The 18,360-nt window shown below is 42.1% G+C and overlaps 1 long non-coding RNA gene across 1 annotated transcript in view; it reads right to left on the bottom strand.

Moving 5' to 3' along the window:
- Positions 1–1,087: 1,087 nt before the first annotated feature.
- LOC137480401 (uncharacterized) overlaps positions 1,088–18,360 on the bottom strand; it is an 83,398-nt gene continuing 66,125 nt past the window's right edge. The window contains exons 2-4 of the long non-coding RNA XR_011002881.1: positions 5,088–5,233; positions 4,208–4,344; positions 1,088–1,476 (exon numbers count right to left, since the gene is read on the bottom strand). This is a non-coding gene — a long non-coding RNA (uncharacterized lncRNA). The remainder of the gene's footprint in view (positions 1,477–4,207; positions 4,345–5,087; positions 5,234–18,360) is intronic.

The following is an 18,360-nucleotide window of genomic DNA, read 5'->3' as shown; positions in this document are numbered from 1 at the left end:
TCCACATCCCACTCCCACACAGGACTGGGACCACACGTGCACCATGGAACGTCTGCAAGGACGTGGCTCTGCACCTCCTGGTTTGCTCAGGGCCCTCCAGCCCTTTCCTTGGACATTTCTGTAGAGTTTCACAAGTCACAAAATTCCCATCCCAGGCTCTGTGCAGACCATTCCAGCACCCAATTCCCAGCAGCTCAGGGCTGGATGTTCACGTCGTGCTGAGCTTCCTCCACCAGCCCCGTTCCTGCTCTGCCTCCCCCGCTGGAGCTGACGTGCTCATTATTTGAGCTGTTAATTTTATGGCTGCATTAAGTGGTGCCATCAAAGCACGTGGGGCTGTGGTTGGTTGAATGATTGATTTTACACAGTTGTCTTCTCCCTGCACTGCTGAGGGCTTTTATTTGGGATTAACAAACCTCACCATTTCACGATTCCACTTCACAGCTCCTCGGCTCCTTTTCAACTTCTCTACCTTACATGCACTTTATGGGGCAAGCATCCTGCTTAGACAAATCCAAATAAAAATTCTAAAGAAAAACAGGAAAAAGCAGCAGCCTGTTAGAGATCAGAGGCCTACACACATTTTTAGGGCCTAACAAAAGCCCCCCAAACCACATAAACCTTGAGGCATGACACCCCAAATTCTTTGTTTCATTTTTAGTAAGAAGGCAACTTACTTTGGTAAATATTATAAAATTACAGACATCAGATCCAAAGATACTGTTATATATATATATGTATATATATATATATATATATATATATGCATGTGTGTGTGTGTGTGTGTGTGTATGATGTAAAGTAGCCTGCTAAAACTAAAAGACAAGGTTCAAGAGCAACCAAAAAAATGTCACAAGTTTTTCTTAACCTATTGCTGATATTAAAAAAAAGATCAAGGAAAGGAAAGTAAAACACACAACTAATTAGTAATGTGGTTTTTCAGGAGAAAATACCTAAAAGCTGTCCTCATTACATAAGAATTTGACATTTTGGACTCTCTCTCCCTAAAATGAGACAAAAAATTAAAATATTTACATAACTGAGCTGCAATGGTCCATTTAGATTATTGCTGGGATGATTATTTTTTCAACACTCTTAATAAAAATAAAATAATTCAATACCAATTGCATTTTTAAAGACAAATCTGCCTTAATCCCAAAAAGTTATGGCAGGAAGACAAGGTCTGCCAACTCCTGAACCTGCAGCAAAGAAGATGTGAGATCTTGGCAAAATGAAAGTACAGCAGAGAAGCGGCACTTAAAAAATCCTTAAAATTGGAGAGCCATAAGATGATAACCCCATAAAGAAGTGAAAGATTGGAGGGCTGCACGAGCACCTGTTTGGAGTGTGCAGAAAGCAATCCCAAGTTTTATAGGCATTAGAAAACTTTGTACTCCTCACCCAAAAATAAAGCAGTGCTTGGAAAAAATGTGCCCCCGAGTCCTCGGAGAATTTAAGGGTAGAACAAGCTGCTATCTTGAACAAAGATAAATAAGACACTTTATATTGCTTTTCAATTATTTCAGGCTGAGGATCACAATGTGGGAAAGAGAAAATGTCAAGCAGAGATAAAAGCTGAGCAGACATTGACAGAGGAACGTGGATTTCCCCCCTCCAGGAGCCGCTGCCTTAACGCCCAACCCACTGCTGGGATCTGCCCCAGTCCTAGCAGATGTAAAGGAGTCACAGGTTTGGTCCTGACAGGGGGAAGGGACAGTGGCAAAGAGCACAGAGCTGTCCCGAGGCTGGGGGGGCCAGGGAGAGGCAGCACTGCCATTCCTGAGCACTGATGGGGCTGGAACATGGACAAGCATCGGGATGTCCAGCCCGGTGCTCCAGAAGCTGGGAGCCACCAGTTAACCCAAGCCAGTTAACCCAAGGGACATCCAAACCCAAACCCATGAGATCCAGACAGCGCTGAGCCTGCCCTGAAACCAAACCTGAGCTCAGCATCCTCCCCGGGCTGGATCCAGGATGGACCCTGCCCCCCTGATGGTCCCCGGGGACACCAGGGCCAGCTAGGACTCAAAGCGTGACCTGAGGAGCTGCTACTGGGCCAGCAGCCAGCCCTAAGCAGGGAAAGGGCATGAAAGGGTGGATGCAGAGTGCAGGGAGCTCACTGCTCCGTTCAGGACTGAGCCAGCTCCTCGCATCACGGAGCCAAGACCTTTTCTTGAGAGACAAAAAGAGGGAGGGAGATCAGTGGTGTGTTACAGCAGAGCTGCCTTCGGCTAATAGCTCAGCAATTTGGGTTCTGTTCTCTCTGCTGCAGGGCTCAAAATATCTCCTGTTTCCCAAAAGACAGCCCTGGCTGCCAGCCTGCAGGCTGTGCTGAAGCTGTTCCACTTTGGAGAGGACAACTTAAGATTTGTTGTGCCACCTAGAGTGAATTTATTTTACTTTTTTTTTTTTTTTTATCGTCATCATCTGGCCCCTCAGAGCATTCACCCAGGAAAGAGGATACTTGGGGTCCCAACCGGTGCTCCAGTGATTATTTAAGTACATCAAATGCTCATTAGGTAAAATCAAGAAATATTCACCAGGGCATGGGCTAGAGAGGAGGAAGGAAATCAAAATATTAATTCAAAGGGCAAGGGGAGCATTTCTAAGCAAGGTGTGAAGCTTCTGTGAGAGAAAGGCAGCAGCACTGATGAAGAGGAACAAAAGGAAGCAGGAGACGTGAAAATTTCTACAACTAAAATAGGAAGGAGACTTTTGGAAAGAAATAAAAGGGAGAATGAGGAATCTGAGCATGATGGAGTGGAAAATGTGAGTAAGCAGAGTCGAGGTGGCAAAGTCAGGCAGAGTCAGAAGCACCTTGGCAGCTCTGGTGAGTGGGACAGTGAGGTGACACCAGGAGTGCCCCTGAGTGTGGCAAGCACATTTCTCTCTCTCTCTCAGGATTTTTCATAGAGGTGCACAGAGAGAAGAAAGAGAAAACAATTTCTATTTCTGCTCCTTGTTTTCCCATGTGGAATGTGTTTGGAGAATTGTTTCCCTGGGGTGATTGCTTGGTTGGGTTCTGGTGAGGATTGTTGGAGCTGATGGCCAATCCAACCCACCTGTGGCTGGGCTCTCAGAGAGGGGCACGAGTTGGGAGTGAGTTAGATATGGTAGTTAGAACAAGTAGGTTTGTAGTTTTAGTATCTCCTTTAAATAGTATATTAATGGATTATAGCATAGTTATAATAAAGAAGTCATTCAGCCTTCTGGACTGGAGTCAGACATCAGCATTTCTTCCCACCAGGTTCACCTGCTTTTACAATACCTGAGCAAGGGTCGTTCACCCAAACACAGGGCAAGAGCAGGCTGCAGAGACATGGGCAGAAAGAGAAGAGCAGAATTTGGGTGAAACAGCATTTCCATGGACAAACAAGGCATGGAAATGGAAAGAAGCTGAGTTACAAAGGGCAGATAAAGGAGGGCAATATCCATGGACACAGCAGCGCCAGACGCTGTGCTAGGATGTATGAGAGGTATAGCATGGTATGAGAGGTATAGCATGTTGGGATGGTGGGATATTGGGGTGCTGGGATGTATGGGATGCTGGGATGCTGCTGCCTCCTCCCCCCTCCAACATCCAAGCCCAAATGCACACTGTGCATCTTCTGACCCACAGAAAGAGCTCCCTCAGCTCCAGAGAGAGCTTAGTGCTGCTAAGTTCTGGCAGTGCTAAGACAGCAAGAGGGAGGTTATACACAAGCTTAGGCTGATCCAGTTCTCCCAGGTTCTCACATCTGCTGGACTGATGGTTTGAAGGCAAGCTTGCTTTCCTGCAAACCTTTTAAACCTCTTTTTTGTCTAATCTTGTTCACACAGAATCCACTTTATCTTCTGATTATACTCCTTAGCCTAAAAAGACTCTGCACAAGTACAGTCCTACTAGTAAGGCATAATATTAACAGCATGCACAACCTTGCCCAGTACTGAACTGCTCCATCACAGTAATTACTGACACAAAAGTGCTTGATCTAGCTGAATAAAGTCCATGTACATTCACCAGGAACAGAAATCACAGCTGCTAAAAGTCAGATGCATAAAAGCAGAATTAGGGGAAAAAAATGCAGATTTGTGGAGAGAAAAAAAAAATCTATTGTTGCTGATTTACACATGTACCAATCTATTTTTGCCTCTAAACTGAAAGAGGGTTTTGTTTGGTGACTGACACATATTTGAGTCACATCAGAAGGGAGAGAATAATCCCCACCTGCTGTCATATTGTTCTCCAGCTGATTGTCCTCTTGATCTGTAGTGCTCATATCACAGCAGGGAGCACAGGGAAAAGGGGGTTGGACAGGCAGGAGAGATGTGCTGGAGAGAACAGTCAAAAATGCACAGATTGGCCTAATCAGCAAAGAGAAAATCAGGCTGCTGGCAGGAGGGGGAAAGAAAAATAAAGAAAAAAAAAAAAAAAAGAAGAAAATTGTGTTGGGTGAGACACAATAACCAGAACCCCACACTCATGGACACAGATCCTGTGCCCCCCTTGCAACCCACACACCTGATTTTCCGTGAGCAGAACCATTCTCCAACAAAGCCCATGACAGCTCATGGTATAAGACAGCCAAAAAAATCCAGTGGTGATAGATACAAAAAGTATTTCAGGCAGATTTTCCAAGCTCTTTATCCTGCTGCTTGGGAAGTCCTGTCCTGTTCCCAGGGAGTTCACAGCTGTCCCAGCATTCCTGGGCAGAAGATTTTAGTGCCTTTGTCTCCAAAGCAAGAGCTGCCTTTGGGCCCCGTTTTCACAGATTAGTTGTTTGTACAAGTGAATTGCTTTTTGAAATGCCCTGATGCCTCTGGGATCCCCTGAGTGTGAGCCCAGCTCTGTGCCAAGGCACTGCTGCAGCCCAGAGCCCCCAGCCCCGCTGCTGCCGCACCCAGCGCATCAAAAAGGCCGAGTTAAAAAACCCAAAATGTAAAATTTATGTTCTCCCTGCCTGATACGAGCTGTTTTGACAGAAGTCCAGGCTCCATCACAACGTTTCATTCATCCTGAGGTCTTTAATGAGGAAGACTCATTAGCATGTAGTCAAACTCAGGTTTCCCCACCTCGGAGCACATCCCAACCTTTGCTGCTCTGTTACCTGTGCACAGCTTCTCATTAAATATGACACAGATTTGTTACATTGCTGAGCTGGCTGTAAATTGAACTTGTCATCGTGAAGTGCATGTTTTCCAGTTCTTCATCTCTTTGGTTCCTGTTGCTATAGTGACCATCAGAAATCAGAGCCTAAAAGGCAAAGAGAAAGGAGATTCTTTCTCTGTTTAAATAGCACCTTCCATCTCTAACACCGGCAGATTCTCTCATTTCAGCTTTACTTGTTAAGATAACCACACAAAAGAGCTGAGCTCCTCCAGCTTCCAGGGTCTCATCCAAATCTGCTGAGGCCAAAGGCAGCATTTTCAACGGCTTCAAGGAGCTCTAGATCATGCCTGTATTGCCTCAAAGATTAATTCAGCGCAGATTTGCAGCACTTGGCAGTTCATTTTAGCTTAAACCCCTTAGTGCAGGAATATGCTGATGTCCTGCTACAACAGTGACTGATGCCATGAGGAGAACGGGACATCCATCCATCCATCCATCCATCCATGTGGAAGAGGTTTTACAGTGACTTCTGTGAGCCAGAGAGAAGTTTGAGAAGAGGATCCATGTTTATCCCGAAAGAGTTTTCTACCAAGGTCATTGACATAGAAACCAAGAAAGAAGGATAAATAAGAGAAACCTGCAACTGCCTGTTCCAACGAGCACTTTGTTTGTCTCTCGTGACCAATAAGTAAACTTAAGAGTTTTGTAAGAATGTATAAAAAGCATTCATGCTATAATAAAAACAGGTTTGAAGCCTTCTGAAAACAGAGTGTATTGCTTTGTATTGTGACCATCTCAATTATGATACATCCATCCATGGATCCATCCATCATCCATCCAGCCACTATCCCTCCATGGATCCATGGATCCATCCATCCCATGGACAAAGCCAGTGCTGACTTTACCTTGTTTTCACATGCCCTTTTCATCTCCTGAATTTATGTCCCACTTCTCTGTTTAAAAGACAGATTAAGTGCTCTTTGACAGTGGGTATTAGTGCTAAGAGACAAAAGAAAGCCATGGTAAAATCATTGGGATTGGGCCTGAAAGTGGAACTCGAAGGGTAAAGAACACCCTCTCTACTTGGAACTCAGGTGCTCTCTGCACCCATCCACACTGACTCGAGGCCTGAAATCAGAGGTATCACAATTATTGTTTGGCTCAGATATCAACTCCAAGCTCCTGAAAACATGCCATTATCCACCATTATCCAGCAGCTCTTCCTTCTCCCCTTTCTTCTCCCCCCCTCCCCCCGCCAATGCTCCAGCCCAGAACACAAACGGCAGTCAGAAACATTCCTGAGTCATGTAGGAAATGCTCCATCTAAACCAACATCTGGCAGTCTTAAAGTCTGTGTTTTAATGCTTTGGGATACAAAATCATAGGCACAAATTCCCTTGCTGATGAGCCCTCCACTTCCCCACATCCCACCTGCAATAAATGCAAGCCGTCAACATCACACCCTGCAATTTACTCACACTTGCAGTTTATGGAAATATTAAAAATGAAATGCCAAACAGATGTTCAACAGACCTGCTATGATAAGAAAACAAATTAGAAGTTATAAAACCAATGTCTTCTTAAGAGAGGAAATGCAAAGAGCTTGAAATTCAATAAGTAAAAAATGTGGAAATTAAAAATTGTAACTTTAAAAAAATTGGTCAGAATCACAGGATTCTGCAGGGAAACACCAAATTTCTTGTCTGACAGCAGGTGGCAGCAGGACTCCCACCACAAATTCCAGTTTTGGAATGACATCCCCTAGATCATATTTGAACATTCATCTATGCCCTAAGGTTGTTTGGTGAGTGAGCTGACAGAAATAAACCTGGGCTGAGCACATCTGCATTTTCACAGCTGCAATCTGCTTAGCTGCCAATGGAAGTTCACAATGCAGGAGCTGAAAGTGTTTGGTGTTTAACAATTATTAGTAACATCGCTTTTTGCCCATTAGAAGCCAAGAATTTGCATCAAACATTCAAAAGTCTTTGTTGCTGTTACATCACAGAACTCAGTGTACATAGGCCTGAGAAACCTGGGAATCTAGAGGTGAAATATTTCCATCAAGTATCACCAAAAAATTGGTAGGAATTCCTAGAAAATATAAGAAACTGCATTCTGTAAATCTCAACCCAGAGCTATTTCAGGAAATCCTTTGGAAAAGGGATGCACAGAGAACTGAGATGTCTCTGATAAAGCATCACGTGCTGGTCAGACTGGCTCCCACTAAAGCCTTATTGAATTTAGGGCTGCTGAGAAAAAGCAGGAAAAAATTATTACTGATGATACCAGGCTTTGAAACATTTAAAGGAAACCTTACTCTTATTTAGTCCATGATGTTACTCATGGAGCAAGACAGACTTAACTGAGAGAGCTGCTTATTGATTTGTTAACGGAAATGCAATTAAAGAAAACATGCTTTAAGATATTGTGGAGGTAGGTTTATTTTATTATTTTATTTTCAGTTTTGTACTTAGCCTGTTTCTTAGGCTTATCCTTCAAAGCTGCTCAAAATAGGGAGGAATTGTAGCACTAATGGGAGCACTAATGGATGGAGCAACAGGAGTTAAAGGACAATAATGACAGAAAAAGAGGGTTGGCAGCCATGGTCGGGACATCCAGCTGTGGCACAGCTGACCAAAGGTTGCAAGAGACCCCAAATAATGACCCAAAGCCCACTGAGGCCAAGATAATGCCAGGGTTTGAATGAAACCCATGAAGAATAGAAAGTCTGAGGAGCAGAAGGCCAGAGGGAATTGACCCTCACCAGCTTTGACATAAAATATTTGAAATTACTTAAACCTGTGGAGGATTTTTTTTTTCATAAATATTATTTGCAGGCCTAAATAAAAGAATTCCACCAAGGTAAGAGGCAATTCCCTCCTCTGTCCCCCTGCTTTTAAAGGATGAGATCCAAGTAATGAATATTACAGTGACTTAGAGATTCATTTACACAGTTTTACTGCTTTGGACAAAACACAGCCACTTTCCAAGCCTGATGAAATATTGTTATCCACATAATTCATTTCGTGCAGCTTCAGCAAGGCATTTGGATTTGTGGCTGTTCCCATTTGAGGGTGAAATTGAATTGGAAATTCACGTGTGAGCCACGTGGGCGAGGCAAGTCTGAGGATCAGGAAAGCATCAATTAAATTCCCCTCCCAGCCCGAAATCAAATCCCAGCGGGAGGCCTTGGAGAGGGTCCCCATTGCTGTGACAATTGAGGACAACTGAAAGAGCCCAAGCCAGAGGTGAACACAAGCTCATTTCAAGGGATGATAATGAAATTTAGATCTGTTTTATTAATAGTGTGAGTGCTGATTGCTGTGCGCAGTAATGGGAGGCAGCAGAGCAATTTATGCTTTAGCCTTTGATAACATGGACTTATTAAGGATGTTATTGATTAAAGGGAAATTAGCAACTGGCTGATTAACTCATCCCTCATCTTCCCATTCCTGCTGTAGCAAAGACCATGGAAGCACTGTCGGGTTGCTGGTTCTCAATTCTGACTCTGACTTTCAATAAATTTGGATTTTTGGACATTTTCAGAAGCTTTGTTTGAGCAAGTGTCTAGGTGCACCCATTTTTTCTGGAACATGCTATCCCACCTACTTCTTACACAAATGTATGCTGGAAGCTTGCTGGGAATAATTAGAAAAACCCAAAAGAATCCCACAAGCTGTTCTCATAAAATTGTGAGTGAAACAGGCACCATGAGTGAAACAGGCACCCCAAATGCAAAGTTTCTCATCTATTCCACAAGATTTATTTCATCCCCATTCCAGCACTACCTGTGGCAGTACTGATTAGGGAAGTACCTAAGGCAACAATTCAGAATATAACTAAGATGCAAATCTGGAAAATATCAGATTAAATGAGGAGGATGATGTGGGGCTCGGGTTTCCAGCAACGTTTACATACACTAGCTGTGACAACAGCTTCATTTGATCTCAGGGTTCACTCTGCCATAAATAAAATCCCACAGAGGGATAGGGCTGGTGGTGCCCTATCCCTGGAAGTGTCCAGGGCAAGGCTGGATGGGATTTGGAGCAAGCTGGGGCAGTGGAAGGTGTCCCTGTCCATGGCAGGGGTGGCACTGGATGAGCTTTAAGGTCCCTCCCAGCACAAAACTTCTGGGGTTCTGTGAAATGACTGTGTCCATCCATTCCCTCCCAAATGTTTGGAAAGAAAGAGAGGAAAGATGAAGCATGATGAGGACTGGAATCACCATATTCAGGGTTGTTCTAACTTTCAGTCAGCAAAGTACATCTGGAAGCCTAAAAATAGCTTAAAATCACATTCCCTCCCTCTGTGATCCCCAGGCAATTCTTCAGAGAGCCACACCTCTAGGTCAGGAATGGCATTTCTCACCAATTGACCCAGGAACTGCAGGGCAGCTGGGCTGAAAATAAAAATGCTTCAAATCAGTCACTCTTGTAGGAGATGCACAAATCCAAGGATAAGGCTAGCAGCAGGCAGATGGATGAAAAATTACACTTTTAAAAAAAGCAGAACAGGACAACCAAAACCTCCCTGGCAGAATATTTTGTTGTATTTGTAGTTGTTGGCTAATTCTGACTAATCAAAACAGAAGTACCAGAAATATGTCAGGATTCACATCTTGTTTAAAAACTGCAAAGAGCCATTTACTGGTGCTGGAACACAACATTTCAACACATCTGAAATGAAGTGCTGCAATTTTCCAATCTGAAAATATATTCTTGAGATTTTTACAACACTCTGGGATAATATCAGCTAAAAAGGCAACACTGGGAAAAACATTACAAGTTCATGCATCTTCAGTGGTCTGAAATGAAGGTAGAGCTTGAAGATAATTTGTTCTCCAGGAGGAAAATGGGGTTATTGTAGGGGAAAACCACGCAAAGTTGTAGCTTTTCACATATTCTTGAATAGCCAATTTCCACCCAGCACTTCTCAGGTACAGGTGGGGATGCAAACATTCATAGAAAGGAGATGCCCTGAGCAAGAACAAAGTATGTTGTTAAAATTCTTTTTTCTTATTTGCATGAATGCCTTGAGCAAACAAAGCCTCTCTTCATAGAAATATGGAATTCTTGATGAAATGGACTTTAATGATCATCCAATTCCAGCCCCCCATGCTGCCCAGCCAACCTGGCCTTGGCTGGAACTGGCTCCCTCTTGTAGGACAAGCAGGGTATATTCAGATTTTCTGGCATTTGGCTGCATGGATGGAAAAGGAAAAAAAATATGCTGAAATTAAAGACTATATCATGAGAGGGAAGAGATTCACAGGACAACCTAAACAGCACCAACCCAGTATCAAAACTTGTTATAAGCATCAAGTTTCTCTGCCTGAAAAAGGGCTGAAATCCTTGCATTAAAGGAGCTTACATAATTTGGAGTTACATCCACAGCTCTACCTATTTTTATCTCAAAGGTGCAGGCTTGTTCACAGCGAGGAACTTCCTGCAAAATTCTCCATTTGTTGCTTTAACTTGACGATAAATGCTGATTCCTCTCCCCTCTCAGCACACACAGAGTGAGATAATGTCTGTCACATGCCCTGTTTCCAGCTTCTTTTCCCTTATTTTATTACAAGCACCATGAATTCCAAACACTGAAGTGTTTTCCCCTTCAGATTAACTCTGTACCTGAGCCATGCCTGCTCAGTAGGAAAATCCCAGCTTTTCAGCCCCACAACCCTTGGCAATATAAATCCTGCAGGATCATTTCGAGGTAAGTTAATTACAGACTTGAATTTTAAATGCCTGCTTCATGTTCTTCTCCTTTGAGTCAATAATTCCTGCGGACTGCACATCATCCTGCCATGCAGCCAGGCTGCTGGATAAAAACACCACACAGCCCCTGTTTGCTGGAAACCTTTTGGCATTCCCTGCCAGTGGTTTAATACTTGAATATTCGAGTTAATTTGCACATTCTGACCTGCAGCAATGGAGATATTTGATCACTCCGGCGGCAGCTCTTGTGTAAAGAGTATTTTTTGCTCTGCTTTAACATATGCTAATAATGATATCTGTGCTGGCACTTCCCCGAGAGTTTTTAAGGAAAAAAATCAGACTCATCATCAGTTTTTCCACACCTGGGACATGCAGACATAGGCACAGGACTTTTCCAACTGTATTTACACTCAAACCAGGCCTCTAGGATCAGGGATGTGTTTTTTAGTTTTAATTCCCTCCACAAATCACGCTGAATTTTGCAATAGGAGAATAAAGATGCAAACACAGTGCATTACCCATGTTTAAAGGACTTGGAAATTTAAATCTGTACTGTATTGTGGGGGAAAAAACTTGCTGGCTTTCCCTGTGATTGCTGCAATTACTACTCTCTATGTGAAAGCAAAAATATCTTTAAAATGTTGCAAAAACTCTGCATAATATATCCAAAAGGAGGTGCAATTGAAATCAGTATTCACCACAAATTTTAAGATAAAAAAAAACTATTCCCTCAAAGGATCTGAGTGCAAAAATTCCCAGTTCCATGGCTGCATGTGTTGACTCCTTATTCTCAGGGCTCCTGCCCTTGCATGCAGTTGGTATTTATTTTGTGAAATAATATTCATAGAAAATAAGAAGTTTTTTCCTTTTTAAACCTTCTTGCAGCACTTCCAGTTTCTCTCCAACCTTTAACACACTACTAAATAATATATTTAGCAAAAAAACCACCCCTCATTTTAGTGGGGGTGTACAGAAAGGAACTAAACAACAGGAATATTTTCTTTTCTTGTAATTCACAACATGGGCACTCAACCAAGTGATGGACGAAAAGTTAAATAACTTTCCCAGAAAAATGTGGAGGTTGACGTGGACTCAGTTACCATGGAAGGCAAAATGAGCAAAAATTTTTGAAGGCTGCCAAGCAAATAGGTGGAAATTTACATATTCATTTACATGTATATTTTTATTAAAAAAAAAAAAAAAAAAAAAAAAAAAAAAAAAAAAAAAAAAAAAAACAAAGCCTAGGGAACGTGGCCAGCACTCCATGGACAATAATACATCAAAAACTGACAGAAGGAAGATAAAATACCTGACCCAGAGCTAAGCTGTGTTTAAGGACCTTTCTTCCCCCTGCCACAGTGTCACATTAGACATCTGAAAAACCACATTTTGTCACCAAACTGCAGATTTCCCTAATGCTGCCACCTGTAAATGTCTGTGCAGGGCAAAGAGAAATGGAGCTGCTTCACCAGAGCATTGTCCTCCCACTGAGAGCAGCCTCAAACCCAGCAGGTTTCACAGCATCTCCTGCACAGTTTAACCCAGGAATTGTCTCTCAGGATCCCTTTGCTGCTGTCACCCCCCTCCTGTGATTCACATCTTTGATCCCTTCTGATCTCTAAGGTCCCTTCCAACCCTATCCATTCTATGATTTTTTTTTTAATACCAAAACAACATTTTCTATTTAAAATGAAATGGGGTAAAAATTCTATTTAAAATACAGGGGTATTATCTAAATAATACCCCTGTATTCCATACATGAACCACTTTTCTTTCTCTCCAAGAGTTTACCTGCAGAGTTCCACAGAAATGTCTTCACCAGTAAATAAACACAAGTTTATCTCTGAAACCAACCTGGAGTTGTAGAGAAAAGACTAATTTTGGCACATTAACTGATGGGTGCAAAGTTTTTGTCATTAAAATGATTTGTTTTTATCCTGTCCCTCCATCCTAATTATCAACTGCCAAGGGACTGAAGGGAATTACAGAGCTGTGATCAGCAGCATTGACCTTTTTGCCTTTTCACTACTTCTGTTAAGTCAGTTAACCCAGGCAGCAAAATTAGAAGGAAGACTGACAGTGGAGTAAACACAAGGAAAGCAGTGGAAATGGTGGGAAATCACCTTTCTCCCTCCCTCCTTGCAGCATTAAGAGCAGAGCCTCAGCTGAAACCTTACTCTGCTAAATTAGGCAGAGGTTTGGAAAAGAATGTTCTGATTGTTAATCATGAAATGTGCTGTAATCTTCTGCGAGGCAGCTCTAACCTCCTCAATCAGCTGCATTTTCTTACTTAATTACATGATTTTAAGTACTTCTAAGGAGGTGCTGTCAGACTTATCCTGGAGTGCTCTTAGACATTCCTACTGTAGTCATGGTGATGATATATAGAAATGGACAAAATGCCAGAGACCAGGGAAAATGTCAGAGCTACAGAACACCCACAACTTGCTCCTTGCCTAGAATTTACTTGGTATTTTTGAGTTAGCTGGAAGGATTCTCTTATAGTGCATTAACATCCCAAAATAACAAGATTAACAGTAGATGGATAATCTTATTGCCAAACACACACACTGGGGTAATTCCCACCTCTAGGAGTAGCTCACAGATGTTTGGGGGACCCGTGGCACAAGCACTGCCTGAGTGTGGATCCCACTGGGATGTCATTCCCTCTGCAAACACTGCCCTGCTCTGCAGGAACAATCCCTTCCACGCTGGCTGTCCCGGCCTAGGAGCCAGCTCCCATTATTCTGAGTCCTGCAAGCTGCCTTCAGGCTGCTAATTGCTCCCTCCTCGGATGCAGGAAATTATTATTACCTGGATATTTATAACCAGCTGATGGAACATTAGTGGCAGTGGGGAAAACAAATTATGAATATTTGTTAATTTAGCAGGCTCTCGCCAAACCTTCATTTTCTCTAAACATTCTGCCTACCAGCATCTATTTTACAAGACCTTTATTATTGGTGAGTAGTACACTGTGATACCAATCACCTCCTGCAATGCTAACAGAAAGGCTGAAGTGCTATGGTCCATATTTGTTCTCCCAGGAGGTTGCTGAGCTCAGCTCCTTGTGGAACACCCTGACTGCCATTCAGCCAAATTTCCTCCCAAAAATGCCTCCTTAATTTAGACCAAATCAAACATGTTTGGTTTATGTTTTTTGTTTTTGTTTTTTTTTTTTTTTTTTTTGATGAGGCTACATAACAATCAAGCTCCTGATTTTCAGCTCGTACCCTAGGTAAGAGTTAAATTTCATTGGTAAGTCACAAGACAAGAGGGTTCTCACTTCATGCCAGCTATAGATCTTATCTTCAGCTCTGGGAATTACCCGAGCTGAATAAATGGGTGAATAGATCCCATCTTGGGTTTATTTGCCTTTTATTACTGCTTCCCACCAAGTCTGACTCCCATTTCTGCAGTTCACACCTGTGAAAGGGTGGCTGCTGCTCCGATAGCATCTGAGAGCTCCCAGAAGTGGGCTCGGTGTGAACTGTGTGCTCCCTATTACAGGGATTTGGTTATGAGCACATCATTCCTCAGCATCCACGAATGCAGCAGAAATTCTTATCTTTATAGAGTAAGGAGGTCAGCATTTACTACTGCATGCCCAGGCAGTGCTCAGTCCTACAGGCAGAGTTCACCTGTTCATGATTTTTATGCTCTGCAATCCATTTCAGATTGAAACATTGCCATCTTTACAGGGGTCATGCAGACAGTTTTTCTGACACTGTTCCAAATAGATTTTTGTTGTCTTTTCCTCCCTCATTTTGCAGTGAGCAAAGGTGCAGAACACCTTGAGGAGCTGTGCAACGGGAGGCAATCGGTTCTCACTTTCAAGGGGTAACAACTCTTTTCTGTCCTCAATAAAACAATTAGAGGGTATGAATCAAGAACAGAGCCAGGAATTAGATATGGCCACATCAGCTGGGGAAAGAGACCCAGGAGCTCTGAGGTAAAGCAGTTGTAGGTAATAATGTCCTGTCCATCCCCATTTATCACCGCACGGAGATATCCTGGAATGGAAAGCGCTGGAGCCTCTGGAATCACAGCACATAACGTGTGACCCATTCCTGCTGGCACCAGGGGCTGAAATCCCAGTCCCTGCCTGGGGCAGGGCTGTGGGGCCTGAGGTGTCTTTCCCACATCCTGCTGATTGCAGGTTTGCTCATTCCACCCCTCCTGTGGTTCCAAGGCCATCCTGGCGAGTCAATAATGCACATTCCACCAGGTCGGTATCTCCTGATCCTCCTGTCCCTGAGACACAGAAATTATCAGAAAGATTGGACTGCTTGGGCTCACCTCATTCCCTTTGGCAATGCAGCTGCTCCCAGTGATGCCTCAGGTTTGAGCTTTTCTATTTTTCACATTCTGTGCTGCTTTAGTGTCCAGTTCTGAGCTTCACATCAGGGGATGGTGAGCTCTCTGCACAGAGCAGGGAGACAAAACAATTCCTTCTCCAGCTGGGGACCAAGGACAAATGATCCAAACCTCAGCCCAAGAGCACAAACAACGTGGGCTGGAGAGAGAAAAACAAGCAGGATGGGACTGCACGGGCTAAAGCTGGAATGGGACAATGAACTCCAATGTGCCAATGGAGCAGAGCTGATCACAGTGAGAGCCCCCGGGAGCGCTCGTGCATTTTGGGACCATTTGGGTTCATCTTGGGTGCAGCCCTGGCTGGGCTCTGGTGCTGCCCAAGGTGCATCCATGGAGGAGATCCTTTTGATAAATCCCTGCTTTATTCTGTGACTCAGCCCAGCCTCTGCTCCAGGGCAGCCTGCACAAGGCATCTCCACTGGAGAGGCCAACCACGGCACAAAGACCAAACAGCTTTTCTTTCTGTGGGTGCAGGATTGACAATTAAATCAAAGCAACAACTACTAATTAACTGGTCATTTCCAGCTTTGTGCATAAACACAGTTTTCATTCTGAAGTACTTGTGGGAGTCATGGCTAAATTCTTGCTTTTTTCTGGATTAGCAGAGCTGCTGTGACCAAACCAGATGCTTCAGGATTGAAGATTTCTGTTAATACAATGAGCATTGCATAACATTACAGATTATTTTCACCTCAATCCTATTATTATTATTATTATTATTATTATTATTATTATTATTATTATTATTATTAAAGATGTCTCTGGTTTAGGTTGGTTTAGTGCCTCTCTAGTAGAGATTAGTTTCCAGAAGCAGCAGATTTGTTGGGGAATAGTAAAGTCTGGAGTTTGGCATTTATTCCTACATCAACTCGAAATGGGGACATCCTCATTAATATTCATATGTATATTTTATATTTTCATGGCTCCTGCTATGTCACGGTGGAAGGAGGGGAACCCCTTCCTCTGGTTCAACAATCAATTCTCTTTAAAGACTGTAAAGAAGCTCAAAGTTAATTCAGGAATTGCTGAATAGGAAGTTTACCCACACACACGGCCCTGAGAATTTTCAGAGCATCACCAAGTTTTTGAAATTAGGAGTAAATACCCTGAAATACAAGAAATGTTGGCAAATAAAGGGGTCGAAGAGTCAGCATGAGACAGAATTTAGTCAGAGCATCTCAAAAATTGCTCATTCTATCTACGGTTCCATTTCTCAGTTAGCAGATTCCTCTATTTAAATTTGCTTAATTAAAGAAGTTGCCTTTACAACTGACAAAATCCTAATTAGATGTCCTAGGTAAGATTAAAAATAAAGCTTTCTTCTTTGTTGCTCTGTAATGTATTAAAATATAATTAAAAATGTATTTATAGTTTGAAGACTTTCAAATGCATCTCTGCTACTTTTCCTAAAGGCCTTTTTAGAAGTTTAGGGAGTTTTTTACAAGGGATTTTTTTTTTTCATCAGAGAGAACGAATTCTTATTTATCCAAATCAGTCTTTAAGGAAAGCATGAATTATCTTTTCCTCTCTCATCCATTTAAGATCTATTTGTGATCACAATCCTGTAACATCTGACTTCTGGGGAAAGAAAAGACCAGACATTATTTCTCTGGACAAAAGTTGGGTTTTTTTCAAAAAAAACCAAGTTATTTTATACATTAAGAAGAAAACCAGTCATAAATTCTTTTTTTTTTTCTTTTGCAAAGCACATCAAGCTTAGTAACATGGTACTTTCTATTTTATTCTGCTTTACATAAAAATAGTGAAAATGTTTCCTAATTTCTTGATAGTTCTACCTATTAAAATTGTGCTCTGATGACAAAAATAGAAATTGGATTTCTGTGAATGGGGAGGGGGATTTGGAAAAATGTTTTAAACCAAAAATGAGTTAAATCTTCAAAGATAAAAAGCAGCCACATTCCAGCAATCTGCCACCGTGGTGATAAATTATCTGTTATTCTATAAAATATCCTTTCATTAAAAAGCAAGACTAATCAACTGAATTCTTTAAAATTTCATTTAAAGGAAATTAACCATGCAGTGGGCTTAGTGTATAAACAGTAACCCAGCACTCACAACACCGCAGGAAAGATTCTTCTGGAGGAAAATGTTTGAGACCTCCTCAAATTTAAATATCAGAACTCCATAATAACAGAGAAAACTGCAATGCTGCTGTAAATGTTATTTATATTAATTATATTATACTATATTATATTATAATTTAAAATATTAAAATATTAAAAATATAAAATATTAAAAAATATTAAAAATATTGGAAGTCTTATGTTTTATCATCTAGAAATCTAAAATAAAACCAGGGCTGATGGCCCGTAAGCCACCAGTCTGCACAGTCCAGGGTGGAAATACTTCTATTGAGCCCATCAGGAACAGAAAAGAAATTATAGTGTGTTTGGAGAATTCTCCAACTAAATTACAGCTTTCTAGGCCTCCCTACTCAATGGGCCACAATAAGTTAACAATGTGGGATCAATATTCTGCTCAGTTATCTCATTTAAGAAATTATAATGCCAGACCCCCTTTAAGTGATCTGTTACCTTCTGTTGCCTCTGGAAAACAATCTCTACCAGAGAAGCACCAAAGCAACCACAACCAGAGAGATTTTAATAACTGACAGACAGGATTTGGGTAAAATAATCTGTAAAATTACTCAGTGCCCATGAAGTTAACAAAGATCTCAGTCCCTGCAGCCACACTGATCTACATGGCAGCTCCAGGTAAAGGGTTTAGGATTTCTCCTGCTTGCCCCTCTTGTTGCACCTCTGATAATCCATCAGAACTCTTCAGCTCTCAACCCTTTTCAGTTCTGCTGAAGTTTTGTTCAGCAGGAATAGGAAAGGAGTTTTGAACAAAGTGATGTGAGGTGATTGCTAAAACCAGCACCCCTGAATGTTGACATGGCCTGAGCAGGGGACACACAGACAGATCTCCTCCTTTTGGGAATATGCTCATTGTTTTCAAGGCTCTAAATATGGCCAGGTTAATTCAGGAACTGCTGAATGGAAGCTGTCTGCTCACCCATAAAAAATGGCAGCAATTTGCCAGCACCATCATTCATTCCCATGGTGGAAAGAGCAGGTTCCTTGGGAGCCCATAAAAATCCCACCAAAAACACAATCTCAGCAACTTTGCTCCAAGTCTGTCAATTTATGAGCA

This window comes from Anomalospiza imberbis, chromosome 11 (genome assembly GCF_031753505.1).
Source record: "Anomalospiza imberbis isolate Cuckoo-Finch-1a 21T00152 chromosome 11, ASM3175350v1, whole genome shotgun sequence".
In the NCBI taxonomy this organism is placed as follows: domain Eukaryota; kingdom Metazoa; phylum Chordata; class Aves; order Passeriformes; family Viduidae; genus Anomalospiza; species Anomalospiza imberbis.
This window is presented reverse-complemented; position numbering and strand designations above follow the sequence as displayed.